Below are 14,097 nucleotides of genomic sequence, written 5' to 3' on the forward strand. Positions count from 1 at the left end.
ATAAATACTTGAAGGAGAGATACATTTGCAATTTTAGAAAAGGTAAAAATAAAACAAAACTCTGATTAATCTACATTAACTTCAATTGTGAAGAATTCTTTGGGTACATTTCATCCTGGGATAATGTGACCTATTTTCTAGTAAGTCACAGAGTCATGTGATTATTAAGGTATTGATGAATTGATGTCAGTTTTCCCCCACCCCCTTTGGTACCTAGGATTGAACCCAGGGGGACTTAACCACGGAGCCACATCCCCAGTCCTTTTTATTTTTTATTTTGAGACAAGGTCTCGCCAAGTTGCTTAGGGCCTCATTAAAATGTTGAGGATGGCCTCGAACTTGCCATCCTTCTGACTCAGCCTCCTGAATTGCTGGGATTACAGATGTTCACCACCACACCCAACTGCTGTCAGTAATTCTTATTTGACAAGCATATGATAAATGGCTTCATCAAGACCAGGCTTGTGATCTCGTTTGTGTTGCAAAAACTCCCATGCCAAACTTTCAGGAAAAGTCAGTGTGCCCAGATCCATCCAGGGCAACACTCATCTGTGACCTTTTTTGAGCTGCTTCTTAATCTGTATTTGAAGTGAAAGATAAATGAGAATAAAATAAGCTACAGATTACTTGATCAATATGAAAAGATAAAAATAATAAAAACAGACACCTACATGGAAAGCACAGAGCAAGGCAAAAAGGAACTATACCAAAAGATTAAGATTAAGGTCGGTTTGTTAGCTAAATTATTTATAACCAATAACAACACAACAATGCTAGGATATAAAGCTTGCAGTTCAATTCATAAAATACTTTTCAAGGAAATGTTGCAGAGTATACATTTTATGTTATGCATCAACCTTACGGTCTTGGTCAGTTAATAATGCTGTTCTCTCCCACTGAACCCATGGTAAATGTTATTCATCAATCCAGCATTGTTTTAATGGGCCTACACAAAGACTTAGACTATGTCTCTATGTTTTCAAATCCTCCAAGCATCAATTATCAATCAAGTAATTGGCAGTTGAATTGAAAATTATTGTCATTTCAGTGCTTGACTCATCTGCTAGGGGCATGTGCAGTTTTATTAACTTAGAATTAACAAGACAGTCTTCTTGGATGCAAAAAGTCGACTCTTTCCCTAAAGTCAGCATCTTCCTACCATGGCCTCCTTCCTCAGTTCCTGAGTCTCCTTTAAAACAGAGTTTTCCGGGCTGGGGATGTGGCTCAAGCGGTAGCGTGCTCGCCTGGAATGAGTGCGGCCCAGGTTCGATCCTCAGCACCACATACAAACAAAGATGTTGTGTCTGCTGAAAACTAAAAAATGAAATATTAAAATTCTCTCTCTCACTTTGATTCAAGTGGGTTATGAACTCAACTATGTAATGTTTTGAACAACCAACAATAAAAATTAAAAAAAAAAAATTCTCTCTCTCTCTCTCTCTAATAAATAAATAAATAAATAAAACAGAGTTTCCCAATTGTATACTAACATATGTCAGTAGGTCAGAATGAGTACATGTACCTAGAAGTAATTGATCCCCAGCCCTCAAGAATCCAGGTTGGAATGGAGATGCTGGAAATCCTGAGAAGTTACTTCTAGCCATAAGCAACCACATCTATTTATTCCAGAAAGTTTCCCATTCCTATTATACAAAGAATGGAAAATTTGGCTTGAAATTATGGACAGACTCATCCTGCCCTTGTCAGAAACACTTATTAGTGCCTGGGTGGTTTCTTTTCTTCTAGAGCTTTCCTCGGAATGTTAGAGTTATTTTTTTTTAAATCACAAAAATAAAGAGGTCAGTTTCCATAGAAGGTTTATATTTAAACGTAGAGTGTATATATATCTGGCTCTCAACTTATTCTACCTGAACTGGGGATATGTTGTTACATGCACCTCTTGGCATTTGAAACATAAACACCAAAGAGATGACCATGAATGTAGAAGGAGCATCATTTGATGATAATCTGTATCATTTTGGTGGCAGGGGATATTGAGATAAGCTTCTCATGTAGTGACTTTCTAAAGCAATTCTATCTTCTCTTCCTCCTTCAAATCTGTGATCTCTGGACCAGTTATAATCATGCCAGTATATTGATTAGAGTTAATACTTTGATAGAAAAATACATAGTATCTTCATAATACATTTTAAAATTTCAGGTAAAACTAATCTTTAAACTCTGGGTAAGTGTAATATTAGGCACTAAAAGAGAAGCTGTTGGGGAACCTAAAACTGAAGCAATTCACATATAACCTAAAAAAATAAACCACAAAGCCAATAAAAACCAATTTAAACAAATTAATTCAATGTGACAGATGATTACTTTTTAAGAAAGCAAATCATTCTTTGAGCAGAAAAATGAGTTGATTACTACAGAGCAATTCTTTGAGCCAAAGAAGACATTGTTTCTGCTGGCCTGTTTGTTGGGTCTCCTTCATTCCTGTCTCAAAGGGTTTTGGGAGTGATCAGTATAATCAATCTGCTCTAGATATTTAAATGGCTCCCAGCTGCCTATTAGAGTGAACCAAACATCTGGAGTTAGTAAACAGAGTCCTTTTTACCTGAATTCTGCTTTTCAGTCCATAATTATATTAACAAATCTCTATAATTTATTCCATCCATGCTATAGTGAATACTGGCAGACTCCAACAATGTCATCCCATTTCTCTGTAGAACCTTCCCAATCTGTTGTTCTTGCCAGCACTTGAGCTTCCAGTCACCAATAGTCACTCCTTCAGAAATGGATTTGACCATCTCTGGGAAGTCCTTTCTAATAAACTGCTGCTGCTTCTCTCTGGCACGGTGGTGCGTGGCTATAAAATCAGCCACTGGGGAGGCTGAGGTAAGAGGATTCCTAGTTCAAAGCCACCCTTAGCAATGGCAAGGCGCCAAGCAACTCAGTGAGACCCTGTCTCTAAATAAAATACAAAATAGGTCTGTGGATGTGGTTCAGTGGTTCAGTGGCCTCTGAGTTCAATCCCCAGTACCAAACAAACAAACAAAAACACTGGGTTTTTGGAGTGATCTCTTTTCCCCTTGCAGTATCCCATGCATTCCTCTTTATCAGACTTATCTCTGCTGTACTCATCTAAGAAAATTACAGGAAAGGACAAGGTCATATTCATATTCGTAGTTTCTGGCAATGAAGGAGACATTCATAAATCCTTCATAAATACTGTTGAAATGACCCAATGAATGAGCTCATGCTCATGTAAAGCCACTTCACATACTTGTTTCTGGTTTAAGCTTTGATTGTGTTTTCTTTCCTACTATTTTGATATGGGTGTGTATACATGTCCTCATAACATCCACTGCTAGAAACAGGATAAAACTGTTTGGTATAAATGAGTTACTTTCCTCAAGTGAGATTTTCTTGGCTTTCTTTTTCATTTTTGTTTTCACTATTACAGTATTGTGTACTCCCCAACTTTCTCTTCCCCTCTTCTCTGACCTTGTTAGACCTTTTAGAGTTTGAGAACCTTTCATTTGAATCTATGTAGTGGAGGCATCCAGAAATGAGTGCCCCTTGGAACTAGATTAGTATAGGTCAAAGACCTGGAGATGCTTTTTATTTGTTGCCACAAAATGTAAGGTTAATCTATAATGTTGGTATTTATTTAGCCCTTTGTGTGTTTATGAGGTAGATATATCAGAACAAATAAGAACATTAAAATGTGTTATGTATATATTTATATATACATATATACTGTTAATAAGTGAGTATTATATTAAGGATCAAATATAACTTTTCTGTGTTTTTTTTTCTTTTTTAGTCATTAGGCTTTGTATAAAATTCCAGAGAATCTTTTGCATAAAGTATGAGAAATAAACTACTAATAATGAGGGCCATATTTATTTTAACTTTAGTTATAATTGAATTTGGTAAATATAATTTTTAAGGAACTCATTTGATATCATTGACATTCATAAGAAAAATTGACTGTCACAGAAATCTGGTTATGAAGAATCCCTAAACTTGCATAATAATAGAACTAAGCCAGAATTAGAAGCCTTACTTTGAGTTCACTAATTTTTAAATTTCATATATTCATCCATGTAACAAATATTAATAGTGTCAAACATGTACCCAGCATTTTTCCAAGTTCTAGGGCTTATGGTGTTATAAAGTGCAGGTGAGTAATACATTTTATTATATGACCTCAAAACATTTGTGGGAATATGTGGCATAAATTATTTTGTCTTGATTTAGTTTCTGGGACCCAGCTGGATTATATAAAACTACAATTTCTCACATAGTTAATGTGAGCCCATTTCCTGGCAGTATATGAAATCACACAGTAGAGGAAATAGCAGGCAGTGTCTCTGGCATTATAAAGCCTGTGTTCTGGTTCTCACCATTTCTGCCAGAAACTGGTCCTGTAATCCAGGATTGGTGGCTTGACCTTCCAGATCTTTGGAGAATAAACTTGGATACTCTTTAAAAGTGCTTCCTGTCAGTGAGTCTCTGTTTTCAGAATCCAGTGTTTTGTGAATGTAACAGATCTTTTCATCGCTTAATAAGTGTCACTTTATCTGCATTCTCAAACATCTAATAGCTACAATTTAACAAGGAAGGTCAGTTATAAAAGCCAGGAGTCTAAACAAGAGTGCTCTCAAAGTAACAGAATATACAGACAAGAGAAGGTATATGTTGATTGACAGTACATATAATCTGTTCATGACTGTACATGCAACTGTGTATGTACTGGGACACATAGACTTAAGGTTTTTTTTTTTTTTTTTTAACCAAGCATCATAAAATGTTTAATATAGAAATACTAGCAGTAGACATGATGGGTTAGAGAAATGTGGAATACAAAATCACTTTTCCCTGCTTCTATATACTGCAGGGGAAAGTCTAAAATTATACTCCTAAAAGGAGTTTCATTCAAGCTACATCTGAACCAAGAAGATGGCTAATATATCAAGGTCCATCAGCACTTCACTACTATCCATGTGGTAGGATAAATTACTATGACAACATACATTTCTGGGAACATCATATTTACTGAAAATAACAATTAATCACTTTTATCTGAATGCATGTATTTCCAGGAAAATATTTTATTATATCTTTTATAATTGCACTAAGAAAATTAAATGACTTGAAATAGAAATGTATTTTCCAAAAATTATTACTTGATATTACAGTCTATATAATCACTTAAATCCAGGAATATTTTGTGTGTCTTAATTTTGCCATCATTCAATGTAGATTTTGATTCATTTTAAGCTTTCATAACATAATTAACAATATAAAAAAGTATACTTCAAGATTTAAAATGCATCTTTAAATACCATTTAAAAATAAAGTTAACTTTGGGATTTCTCTTTTGTGTGATCATATCCTATGTTTGATTTATAATTTTATCTCTGATAATTAAAAAAAAAACCCTTTAGTATTTTATACAATAAATAATTAGTAGTGATATTTTTCAAGGAGATACATAATTCTAAGCCATGACAAACCAAAGTCATGGGCAATTTATTAAGATCACTTTGATTAGGACATGGATAATGTTCTAACTCTCCTAAACATAAATAAATATGCCAAATATTTTAAGTCACTATAATAAGCTTAAATTTTACATACTATCACATTTTTGTAAATGTGAAATTTTGCTATTGATTATTAATGTTGTTTTAAAACTGTGGACTTTCTTGATGATAGATTTTTACACATGATTAAATTTGTTGATATTACTTTCTAATATATTTTCATACATTAAAATGTATTAATCCTGATACTATAATAACTTCCTTACAACTAACAATGAAAAAAACTTCTCTTGACTATTGTTATGGTATCGATATTGGGTGTCCCCCAAAAGCTCATGTGTGAGACCATGCAAGAAAGTTTAGAGGTAAAATGTTTGGGTTATGAGAGTCAAACCTAATCAGTGCATTAATCCAATGATAGGGATTGGTAGGGTGTGGCTGGAGGAGATGGGATTTGGGAGTGTGCCCTTGAGGTTTATATTTTGTCTCTTGTGAGAAGAGCTCTTTCTCTGCATCCTGGTGTGAATGACCTGAGTCTCTTTCCTCTACTACATCCATCTACCATAATGTTCTGCCTTACCTCAAGCCCTGAGGGGTGGAGTGGGACATCTAAGGACTGAGACCTTTGAACCCGTGAGCCCCAAAATTGTCCTTGTCAGGTCTTTGGGTCACAGAAGCAAAAAACTGACTAAAACAAATACCTTACATTTATCACACTGGTAGTCATCATGGTAATCATTTCGAAACATTTTCTCATTTAACCTGCCAATAATCTAATGAGGTTGCATACTATGCTATAATTAGGCTTACATAAAAAAAATTAGGATCTGGAGTTATGGCTCAGTGGTAGAGAGCTCTCCTAGTGCATGCGAGGGCATGGTTCGATCCTCAGCACCACATAAAAATAAATCAATAAAACAAAGGTGTTGTGTCCAACTACAACTAAAAAATAAATATTTAAAAATAATTTTAGTGATATTAAATAGATTGTAGAGAACATTTTTCTTATAGATTATTTTTAATCTCAGAGATTATTTTCAGATATTTTTTGGTTTATTCACATTTATTTATATATCGAGCACCTGTTGAGGACCAGGCACTGTGAAACTGCTGGGGGTTCAGCAAATGTGGATGACATAATAATGAGTGGGACAGAAAGGTGTTGACATTCATGGATGTCCTGAAGTTTCAACAGACACTAAACTTATAAACAAATAACATGGTAATTTCAGGTAGAGATCGCTACAATGACAAAAGTAAAACCACGTGATGGCTAAAGAATGAGAATAGAAAGCAAAGGACAAGGGGTAGGACTGCATGATTAGACATGGGTTTTTAGAGGAAGAGACACTTAAACAGACACGGCAAGAGAAAAGACCCTGTGTAGGAAAAAGCGTATTTTCAAGCATATAACAACTGGCCACTGGGACTTGAACTTGGTGAATGAAAGGGTGACACCAAAGTAGGTCAAACTAGGTCAAAGAATTAAACAGAAAGCAAATTATTCAGCAACTTGTAAATTTTAGGTTGTTTTTTGGTCGGGGTTGGGGCGGGGGACAGTACCAGGGATTGAACTCAGGGGCACTCAACCACTGAGCCACATCTCCAGCCCTATTTTGTATTTTATTTAGAGACAGGGTCTCACTGAGTTGCTTAGCGCCTTGCGGTTGCTGAGGCTGGCTTTGAACTCACTATTCTACCTCAGCCTCCCAAACTGCTGGGATTACAGGCATGTGCCACCATGCCCTGCAATTTTAGCTTGAAAGTTTCCATTTAATTTGTTAAAATATAATTATTCAAATGTTCACTTAAATACACATCATACCTCCAGGGTAGTGTATCCTTGTTTGATTAGTGTCACTCCTGACTAAGCCACAAAGTTTTACAACTCTATACCATTAGAAGATAACTGAGGGAAAACTGGTGAGGTGAGATGATCTTCTTTGTCTGGTAAAACAAGAGGACCACTTAGTTAGCTGCTTAAAGACCTTCATCTGATTTTGGCATTGCTGTTTGTTTTACCATAGTTTATTGACGTTAGTAACATCACTATAAATATGTCTTAAAAATTGTCCCTTTGGAAAATGATCTTCTTGTACTTCTTGAATATTTACCATATAAATATTCAGATTCCACGTCATTTTTACCCTCTGATCTTTCATTTCTTCTATCTTGTCTTTTCTCCTTGAATTTAATTTCCCATTTCATTTTGAGAATGTTTTCCATTCTTTGTTATCCTATTCATTTCCTCCATGTTTTGTGCATTTTGGGGCTCTATTCTTTTGCCATAGCTTTTGTTTGTTTGTTTTTTTAAATCAAAGATTTTATTAAATAAAGGGTTCAACTAGTTCTCTGAAATGCTTTTCTAATTCCTTTGTTAAATTATTTTTCTCTTTTTTTATTTACACCAAGATGAAGTTATAGTGTGTTTAATAGCTGGCTGCTGCCCAGTTCATAACTACATTCTTATTAGCCATCATTCATTCATATAGCATGGCTGGTATTATTTTAAAAGAAGAAGCTTCTTAAACATTCTATCTACTTAGCTTCTACATAATCTCTCTTAAGGAAAGCACTTTGTAAGATATTTACATGTATGTATATATTTTTTTCTGCCTTACTAATCTCAGTATGTACTGCTTCCATGGTATTTCCCAAGTACTACCTATGAAAAGTATATTCTCATAATTCAATTTTCCCTTCCTTTCTACCCACTCTTTTTCTAGGAAATATATTCTACAAATAAATATATGAAGAAGAGATAATAAGAGGGAGGAAATGAGAAAGCACTCTATGTGCTTTAAAATGCAGAGGTCAGAGGCATGCAATTGAGCAGTAGTTTCCAGATAGTCTAGATTTTATTTCTTAAAGAAATTCACAAAATTGGGTAAATTGGTTTGTTTTATTGTTGACCAATAAACCAAGGTAAACCTCTAATTGATTTCCAGTTTATGTTCCACTGGTCTTGTCAATAACAGCCCAGGAATAGCATGCCTGTCCTAGTTTTTAGTACTATAATGGAAATCTTTGAAAACAGTATAGTAGAAACTTTTGATTAGGATGATGTTTTTTCAGTGTGCATTGAGAATTTTAATTTACTTGGTGGTAATTTGAGATAACTAAACACTATTTTAACAATACCCAAAATATGAATTTTTTTTCTAAATAAAAGTACTGTTTGATCTCACTTAATATGTGTAATTTTAAAAAGTCAAAACTCACAGAGAGGTGGTTACTGGAGCCCGTGGTGGATGTAGAAATGGGAGATGTTGATCAAAGGGCACAAAAGTTCAGTTAGACTGGATGAAAAATTTTTAGGTATCTATTATACTGCATAATGACTGTAGTTTACCATTGATAATGTGTTGCATATTTCAAAATTGATAAAAGATTTTTAATACTTTTGCCACAAAAAAAAAATGATAAAGTTGGTGAATGATGAATATATTAGTTTAATCTTTCTACAATGTATACATAGATTAAAACTTCATATTTACATATAAAATATATTTATATTGTATAAATAAATACAACTTTTATATTTGTACTAAAAATTCACTTAAATTTTTAAATAAGTGTTATAATTAACCAATATTTGAAATCTTATAACCAGGAGAACATTCTTATTGCTTTGGGGTGACCATTCTTTTGGAAACTTACCTTTGAAATCATAAAAGACCCTAATTATACTTGGAAACACTTGGATAGAGTTTCTAAAGTCTAAAGAAACAAGATGAATAATTCTATTATTCTAGAGTGAATTGTGCAATGATATCTTTTAAACAATCATGGAGACTGCTTTTGGTAAAATAGATTGTTCTTTTTTTGGGGGGGCAGGCATGTAAAAATGTTAGCATCTCCTGAATCACTTTGTATTATTTTTTTCAAAGTTCTGAAATGTGTTTCTATTCTGTGTTTTTTTTTATTTGGACAACTTGTTTTCAAAAGTTTGCTTATATAGGAATCAAATATTCATATGGTAGAATAGATAGTTAAATAGATTTTAAAACTGAAAATTCAGGTAAATAAATTGCTGAGTTTTTAAGAAGATTTGTAGGCTTATTGATAAACCAGAATCAAGCTCCATTTTTTCCTTATGGTTTTATTTTATTTTGAAGGCATACACAGAGGTTTATTTAGGAAGTAGATACACATTTAAGGAAGAATGTGGGCTTTGTCAAGAGTGAGAAGCCTAAAGCTCTGTTTATAAGGATTTATGCCAAACCCATACAAGAGAAAATTAGTTTTCCATCTAGTTTACATTAAATTTCTTATTTTAAGAGGTATATATCTAATGCTATTTTTAAAAATAACTTACTCATGAAGATATTTTTCCATATGAACTTCAACTTATTTTTTCTCCTATTTATTCTGAATTTGAACCTTAAATGCAGAATTTAATTGCACCCTAAATTCTATAATTGTGGAAGTATTGAGAAATTTTAAAAATGTATTAGATATTTTCTTTTTCTCTTTATTACTCTGAAGAAGAAGAGATTGAGAGAGAAAATATGTGAAGGGAGGTAAATATCAATCTATTTTTGTAAAAAATATAATAATGTTGATTTATGATTGCTTTGTGTTTTTACTTCTAAAAAGTTTACATTAATAATTTTGAGTTATTTATCTCAATAAATTATTGGGCTAAATCTCAGCGATTGATTCGTCTTTCACATGAAAAATCTATATACATGCTGAATATAAATCTGAGTGGAATTAATTATAAATTATTTGGTATATAATGTTCAAATATTAAATAAGAATAAACCAAGGTAGAATTTACTTCTTTATTTAAGACAACATTTTTTTTTTCTTTCAACCTCATCATCCAAGGAAATATTGAGTTAAATCTGATTCTTTATAAATTGATGGTTTTACATAGTTTAACATAATTCATCAAAGAAAAATAAATATTCACCAGGTTTTGAGTATATTTTAATTAATTACATTTAAAAATAGTTTCTTCTCTTGTTTTTAAGCATAATTTAATGATATATAAGCTTGCAGAGAGGACGCTATGATGTAATGAGAGCATGCTTTTGTTAAATGATTTATTGGAAAAATGCAAAATACAAGAGTAAGACAAAAGCAGTGAAGATGTAAAAATAAAAGTCACCCTTCAAAAACAACATTTAGGAAATACTCTTAACATGTGAAATAAAAAGTCTAGATTTTATTTAAAAGTACAAAGACAAGCGTATTTGTATAAGTATTAAAACTTTAGAAAGGAGTATATTCTCATGTTTTGTATAGTAAGGAATCAATTTTTATTACCTCAGCATTTTGCAAATCTGTGAAAGTAATCACTAGAAAGATTCCATTGAGGCACACATAAAACAAATTCCTCTGTGAGGTGGACTAGGGTGGAGAGTGGGGCTTCATTACTTTTTATATAAACTCATCTCTTCTTTTTATTTTCTGTCATGAACACATACTACTTTAGTAAGTTTTTCTTTTTTAATGTGAGTATCTTTTGGATCATTTATTAAATTTCATTTAAAAGATTGCAGAGGGTTGAGTTGTAAGCTTCCAGGAACTAGCACTGAGAAGCCCTGTATAGACAGTACTTGATGTGGAACCAAGTACTCCCAGAGAAAATTTAAGAATCTTGGGCTGTGTTTGTGGCTCAGTGGTAGAACGCTTGTCTAGCACATGTGAGGCATTGGGTTAGATCCTGAGCACCACATAAAAATAAACAAATAAATGGCCAACTACAAGTAAAAAAAAAATATTTAAAAAAAGAAAATTCAAGAAACTGTAAGATATACTGAAATCATTTGTTGATTTATTCAACAAATGTGTATGGAGCACCTACATGTGCCAGGCATTCTGTGAAAGTACTAGGAAATTTTTAAGAAAAAAAATATGTAAGATCTTTTCTTTTCTAGATCTTTTATTCCAGAGAAAGTGTATAGTCAAATACTTTATCACAGGTAAATGTACAGTTTAACATATGTACATGGTAAAGTATGCCTATACAGCATGTGTCTCGAACCAAGACTTTGATGGGAAACGCCAAACCCATGAAAATTTTCCTGAGAAAGTGACAAGAGATCATCTAAGTATAAATAAGCTCCAGCTTAAGAGAACTTGGCAGGCATTTCAGGTGCAGAGGGAACAATGCAGGTTAAGGTCCTGTGGACAGAATAGACTAGGAAAAGTGGAGGAAATTAAAACATGTTCTGTGTCCTGCCTGCAGAGCCTGAGGGAGAGCATGGGGATAGAAGGTAGTGGGACAAACTTTACAAGTCACGGTTTAGTATTCTAGTCTGAAACATAGTGCAATAAGAAGCCACTGAAATGTTATAAGGATCATAAGTATGTTTCAAAAATGTCATTGTGAATACAGTGTTGAATACTGTTTAGAAGGTTAAAAGAACAGAAACCATGAAGGCAATAAAAGACTTTGTCAATAGCTAAGGAGTGTGATGAGTGTCCCCAAATTCAGGGGTAGGAGTGGAGACCTAATAAGTGAGTGAAATCAAAGATAAGTATCAGGAAGAAGCAGCAGCATTCTCTGTTAAAGTGAACATCTGGCTGAGCTCGGTGGCACACATCTGAAATCGCAGCCACTTGGGAGGCTGAGGTGGGAGAATTCCAAGTTTGAGGGCTGCCTTAGCAAATTAGTGAGGCCCTAAGCAAGTTAGTGAGAACTTGTCTCAAAATAAAAATAAATAAAAATAAAATTTACTGGGTATGTAGTCAGTGGTAAAAAATCAAAATGGACCAAGAAGTTGGCTCATAATTCTTTGTCTCCAGCATGTATCAATGAGTGGATTGAAAGAGCAGCACTAAGGAGAGTTTGGAGATACAGTGTGATGCTTACAAATATTCAGGAAGAGAGATCAAGAATTAAGTTGTATATACTTGTCTGGAATTCAGAGGAGAATGTGAACTGGAGGTAAAATTTTGAGTCAACTTTGTCTATGTTCAAATTAAAGGGCTGGGTATGGATGAGATGTCTTACAGGGGGAAAATTGAGGTAAAATGTACTGAGGTATAGGAGATAGGATTGAGGTTCTCTAGCCCATCATAAAATTGTATACAGGTGATGGACAATAAATAAATCAGTAGAAGCGCACCTGTTCAGAAGATTCATGTGAAGCAATTTCATTGATGACATAAATAAATAAATAACATTTAAATAGGAGAGGGTGGAATATGTCTGTCAGTCTGAAAGCCAGTCACAGCTAAGATAAGACATCCAAACTCAGAAACAAAAGTAGTTTAACTGTCTTTGGCAGTGAACTCTTTTTGAAACAACTATGTTGTATCACTGACTAATTTGTCAATTGTTTTTTAAGAAAATTGTCAGAGCCACTGGGAGGTTCACTGGATATTAAGACTGAGAAGTTTGTAGGCAAGAAACCAGGGCTTGGTCTACATTCCACACTTTTCTCCCCTCCAAAAGAAAAAAAAAAGGTCAAATAATGAGTTAACATATCTAGAAATTCTATAAGACTAGATAGATCGATTGTATAAACAGTGGCTTAAAATAGATGTCTCTTTTATAAAGGCACCCTTGGGCTCTGTACAAAATGAAAACTGTCTGAGTTAGACTTCAGATTCTGATAGTATCATTTGACAATCCAAATTCAACCTTTTCTTTATATTTAAATTAAGTATGTTTAAGTGGTAATCTGAGCAAGTGTTGGAACACTGGTTTCTAAACCTTATGGTCTTTTTTCTCCTTTTTTTTGTGCTAAAGAAGATATTTAGAGAAAGAGAGAAGTCTGAATACAAACTTATATGTAGTTGTGATGATTTTAATGTGTTTAGATTTATACTAAGGGCTGGGATTGTGGCTCAGCAGTAGAGAGCGCACCTAGCATGGGCGGGACCCAGGTTTGATCCTCAGCACCACATAAAAATAAAGGCATTGTGTTGTATCCATCTACACCTAAATAAATAAATAAATAAATATTTTTTAAAAAATATATTTATACTGCTCTAAATAAGTAAAGTGTTCAGTAGTTGAAGGAATATTGACTTCTCCATTTTTTAAGTGACTTACACTGTAGGGATGTTTTCAGTTTATATCAGGTGATTCAGGAAGAAAAACATTAGTTTTTCACTAAAGAATATTCACTAAGAACCAACCAGCCAAGCTGAGAAGTAGTTCTTCATTTTGTCATTAGGATGGGAGTATTCTTTTAGACTTTGGTTATTCTTTCCAAGAAATTAGCTATTTTACAAAAATAATTTTTTGGCATTATCATTAATACACCTAAAAATATGAAGAAAAAGATTCCCAGATGGTGTTGTGAACATTCTCTTTAATGAGTCCGTTCCTTCACTACATAAGACTCAATTGAGTGCATATCTCAAAAACAGAAGAAAGATCCAAATTAACCATTGAAAAACATGCATTTTTCTCTCTAATCAAATATTTTATAAATGCCAGTCATTCCTGAAATACTCCATCTTATTGTCTCAAGTATTGGAACATCTTGTGTCATATCCTCATTCCTAATATGCCCAGGAATCAGATGGCCTATTTTTAATTAAAAAAAAAAACATGTAGTATGTGGCAATGTTGGGGATGTGAGCACAACTGAAATTAATTTACCATTTAGGAAAATCACCTTGATGCAAA

General features: G+C 33.4%; 1 protein-coding gene across 9 annotated transcripts in view; it reads left to right on the forward strand.

Moving 5' to 3' along the window:
• Positions 1-14,097, forward strand: part of Naaladl2 (N-acetylated alpha-linked acidic dipeptidase like 2) — a 1,254,678-nt gene that overhangs the window by 864,875 nt on the left and 375,706 nt on the right. The window lies entirely within an intron of this gene.

The sequence above is a fragment of the Marmota monax genome, unplaced genomic scaffold (genome assembly GCF_021218885.2).
Source record: "Marmota monax isolate L192 unplaced genomic scaffold, Marmota_monax_Labrador192_F-V1.1 WCK01_AAM20220418_F8-fsc00074, whole genome shotgun sequence".
Taxonomy (NCBI): Eukaryota; Metazoa; Chordata; class Mammalia; order Rodentia; family Sciuridae; genus Marmota; species Marmota monax.